We start from the raw sequence: 5,000 nt of genomic DNA, 5'->3' as shown, positions 1-5,000 counted from the left end.
TCTCTTTTCCCCTTGTGTCTGGTTCTTCTTCCTCCTCTTATTTGACTCTCTTCATCTCTTCTCCCCCTCTCTCTCCGTTTTTTCCCTCTCTCTCTCATCATCATCAACGATTTTACTCGCCTCCTCTTTACTCCTCTTCTGCCCTTCTTCTCTTGTCCATTTTTCTTTCCCTTCTCTCTTTCCAATTCTTCTCTCCCCTTTCCTCTCTTTTGCCCATTCACCTCCCCTTTTCCCTCTCCAATTTCATCACCAACGCCTTGCCTTACCTTCTCTTCTCTCTTCTCCTCCTTTTCTCTTATCTTTCTTTTCAACCCTTCCTTCACCAACGATTTCGATCACCTTCTTTTCTCTCTACTCCCCATTTATCTTTCCCTTTCCCTCTCCAATTTCATCACCAACGCCTTCCCTCGCCTTTTTTTCTATCCTCCTCTCCCCTTCTTCCTTGCTCCTCCTTCCCTCCCCTTCTTCACCGACGATTTCCCTCACCTTCTCTCCTCTCTTCTCTCCATTTCCCTCTCCCTTTCCCTCTCCATATCCTTATCTTCTCTCCCCTCCCCCTCTTCTCGGGTCCTCCTTCCCTCCTCCTCTTCTCGGGTCCTCCTTCCCTCCCCTCCTTCACCGACGACTTCCCTCGCCCTCTCTTTTTCTCCTTGTCCTCCTCTTCCCGCATTCGTTCGCTCCGTACCAAGAGTAAACTGGGTCTTATTGACTTGCTGGCAATGACGCCATGTTTACCATTCTCATACCTTCCTATTTTATGACGTTTATTCGGTTACTTTAGACACTCTTTTACTCCGCTCTGACTTGATTATCCTTTTCTTCATTCTTTTTTCTCTCTTTCTCTTTTTTTTTTTTTTTTTGGAGGGGGGATGGGGGGTTTTATGGAGAAGGAGAGATGGAGAATTAGGTCTCTTTGATAAAATTGACGAGGTGTTTGTCTGTTCTGTGTGTGTGTGTGTGCGTGTGTGTGTGTGTACGTGTGTATGTGTATGTGTGTGTGTGTCTGTGTGTGTATGTGCATATGTGTGTGTGTGAGTGTATGTGTGTGTGTGTGTGTGTGTGTGTGTGTGTGTGTGTGTGTTTGTGTGTGTGCGTGAGTGTGTGCGTGTGCCTGTGCGCGTAAGTGTGTGTATGTGTGTTCCTGTGAAAAGAAAGAGTCCAAAAGAGATGGAGAAAAAGATAAATAATTAGAATAAAGAGATCGAAAGACCTAAAGAAAAGAGAAAGACTGAAAAACAGAGAGAGAGAGAGAGATACACACACGTTAGACTTTGATGTGTGAAACAGGTTAAATCGACTTTTTAATGTTTGAGCGCAAAAGCCAAATGGCTGTGCAGGGCAGTATACCAACGCCAAGTGCAGCAACAACACTTTATATGACACTTCCACTCTTTCAAGTGCTGTTAACCTAAAGAATAAGTATTTGGAAAAGATTCTTCTTCTGATATATATATATATATATATATATATATATATATATATATATATATATATATATATATATATATACATATATATATATATATATATATATATATATATATATATATATATATATATATATATATATATATATATATATATATGCGTATATATATTCTTATATATCTGATAGATAGATGGAAATAGAAAGAGCTTAATGATGATGGAGAAACAGAGAAATTAAAGAAAGAGCGAAAATATAGAATGAGAGAAAGAAAGAGAATAAAGAATGAAAGAAAGAACGAGGGATTTTAAAATGTAAAGAAAAAGAAAAAAATAACAAAGAAAAAGAGAACAAGAGAGTAAAAAGAGATAAAACAACGACAAAGAAATTGGAAAGAGTGAACAAGAATTTAAAAAGATAGAGAACAAGAAAGTAAAAATAGACAAATTAAAAACAAAAAATTTAGAAAAAAGAAAACAAAAAATAAAAAAAAGAGACAAGGAAAAAAAAAGACAATAAACAACACATCTCCCACGTTGTAACATAACAACTTGGCCCTTAGCGCGTTCAGCAGAAGAGCCGTCGGTCGGGTTGCCTCCTACAGTTACGGCGAAAAATAATCAGTATTTTGCTTTTCTTAGCTCGAGGACAATCGGAAACCCTCGGGGGGGAAGGCGGAGAATTATGCAAAGCAGGAGAGGAGGAACAGGAAGACAAACGGACTCAAGTGGAGAGAGAGAGAGAGGGGGAGAGAGGGAGGGAGAGAGAATGAGGGGGGGGAAGGAGTGAGAGAGAGAGAAAGTGAAAGGGTGGGGGCAGAGAGGGAGGTTGGGAGGAAAGGAAGAGGAGGAGGGAGGGAGACAGAGAGAGAGAGAGAGAGAGAGAGAGAGAGAGAGAGAGAGAGAGAGAGAGAGAGAGAGAGGAGGGAGGGAGGGAGGGAGGGGAGGGGGAGAGAGAGAGAGAGAGAGAAGACAGAGACAGAGAGCTGAGGGGGGGGGGATAGAGAGAGAGAGAAAGGGTGGGGGGAGGGAGGGAGAAGGTTGGGAGGAAAGAAGAAGAAAAGGGGAGGGAGGGAGAGAGAGAGAGCGTGGGGAGGGAGGGAGGGAGGTTGGGAGGAAAGGAGGAGGAGGGGAGGAGGGAGGGAAGGAGGAGGGGGCGGAAGGGAGAGAGAGGAAGAGGTGGAGGAAGGAGAGGAAGGGTGAGGGAAGGAGTGAGAGAGAGGATGAGAGGGAGAGTGGGAAGAAGAGAGAGAAGGGAGTGAAAGAGAGATGTAGGGAAAGAGGAGGAGATGGAGGATGAAAGGGAGGGAGGGAGAGAGCATGAGAGATAGGAGGGGGGGAAGAGAAAAGAAAATACATTTAGAGAAATACATGTTTTTCGTGTTAAGCAAAGTCATCACTCTCTCTCTCTCTCTCTCTCTCTCTCTCTCTCTCTCTTTCTCTCTCTCTCTCTCTCTCGCTCGCTCGCTCTCGCTCTCTCTCTCTCTCTCTCTCTCTCTCTCTCTCTCTCTCTCTCTCTCTCTCTCTCTCTCTCTCTTCTCTTCTCTCTCTTCTCTCTTTTCTTTCTTCTTCTTCTTTTCTCTCTCTTCTCTCTTCTCTCTTTCTTTCTCTTTCCTTCTACTCTTCTCTCTTGTCTTCTGTCTCTTCCCTCTACCCTCCTCCTTCTTCTCCTCCTCCTCTACTTCCTTCTCCCTTACTCCTTATCTCCTTCCTCATTCTTCTCTCATACTATCCATATCCTTACTCTCCTTTCCCTCCTCCTCTTCTTCTTCTTCTTCTTCTTCTCATTTCTTCTGCTTCTTCTTCTTCTGCTTCTTCTTCTTCTTCTTCTTCTTCTTCTTCTTCTTCTTCTTCTTCTTCTTCTTCTTCTTCCTTCTCTTCCTTCCTCCTCCTCCTCCTCTCTCCTTCCTCCCTCCCTTCCTCCTCCTCCTACTCCTACTCCTACTACTCCTACTCCTACCCTACTCCTATTCCTGCTCCTACTCCCACTCCTCCTACACCTCCTTCTCGTTCTCCTCCTTCTACTTCCTCCCTCTTCTCCTACTGCCTTTCCTTTTCCTTCCTCCTTCTTCTTTTTCTTCTGTTTCTTCTTTTTCTTCTTCTTCCTTCTTCCTCCTCCTCCTGCTCCTACTCCTACTCCTTCTCCTTCTCCTTCTTCCTTTCCTCCTCCATCCTCCTCCTCCTCCTCCTCCTCCTATTCTTCCTCCTCTCTCTCCTCTTCCTCCTCTTTCTCCTCCTTTTCCTCTTTCTCCTCCTTTTCCTCATCCTCCTCCTCTTACTCCTCCTTTTTCTCTTCCTCCTCCTCCTACTCCTCCTTCTCCTTTTCCTCCTCCTTCTCCTCTTCCTCCTCTTCCTCCTCTTCCTCCTCCTCCCTGAGCGAATTACCTCGGGCACCCACACTCGTCCCTTCCTCCTTGGGGAAACACTCTTTCCTGAAACCATATAGAGAAAAAAAAATGAAATTACTAAAAGAGAAAAAAAAATCCCGTCAAAAAATATACATATATGGAAATTTGGCTACAAAAACTCTCCACAGGAAGAGAGAGAGAGAAGAAAAAAAGATTGTAGTAAGAGAGATAAAACATACGAAGCTTCAATCAGAGACTTGTCGTTAAAGCCGACATAAACAATTCGTGGCAGGAGGTCCGCCAGGCCCTCGGAGTTTGATTGCTTTAGTCTCCCCTACGTCCCATAACACTAATGAAAACGGGAGCAGGCAGGGTGTAAAGTTGAAGCGAGGAAGAGCAGGAGATGGTGGAGGAGATGTTGGAGGAGGAGGCGATGGTGGAGGAGGTGAGGAAGTGGAGGAGGAGGAGATGGTGGAGGTGAAGGAGGAGGAGGAGATGATGGAGGTGAAGCAGGAGGAGATGGTGGAGGAGGAGATGGGGGAGAAGGTGAAAATGGAGATGTTGGAGGAGGTAGAGGAGGAGGAGTAGGAGGAGGAGATGGTGGAGGTGGAAGCAGGAGGAGATGGTGGAGGAGGTGAAGGAGGAGGAGGAGGTGGTAGAAGAGGTGAAGGAGGAGGAGGAGATGGGGGAGGGTGAAGGAGGGAGGAGGAGATGTTGGAAGAGGTGAAGGAGGAGAAGGTGGAGGAGGAGGAGGAGATGTTGGAGGAGGTGGAGGAAGTGAAGAAGGAGGAGGAGGAGGAGATGGGGGAGGGGGTGAAGGAGGAGGAGGAGATGTTGGAGGAGGAGGAGATGTTGGAAGAGGTGGAGAAGGAGGAGAAGGTGGAGGAGGAGGAGGAGATGTTGGAGGAGGTGGAGGAGGTGAAGGAGGAGGAGGAGGTGAAGGAGGAGGAGGAGATGGTGGAGGAGGTGAAGAAGGGGGAGGAGGAGATGGTGGAGAAGGTGAAAATGGAGTTGTTGGAGGAGATGGAGAAGGTGGAAGAGTAGGAGAAGGTGGAGGTGAAAGAGAAGGTGGAGGAGGAGGAGATGAAAATGGAGATGTTGGAGGAGGTGAAGGATGTGGAGGAGGAGGAGGAGGAGATGTTGGAGGAGGTGAAGGATGTGGAGGAGGAGGAAGAGGAGGAGATGTTGGAGGAGGTGGAAGAGGTGAAAATGGAGATGTTGGAGGAG

The sequence above is a fragment of the Penaeus vannamei genome, chromosome 2, assembly GCF_042767895.1.
Source record: "Penaeus vannamei isolate JL-2024 chromosome 2, ASM4276789v1, whole genome shotgun sequence".
In the NCBI taxonomy this organism is placed as follows: Eukaryota; Metazoa; Arthropoda; class Malacostraca; order Decapoda; family Penaeidae; genus Penaeus; species Penaeus vannamei.
Note: the sequence above shows the minus strand (reverse complement) of the source record.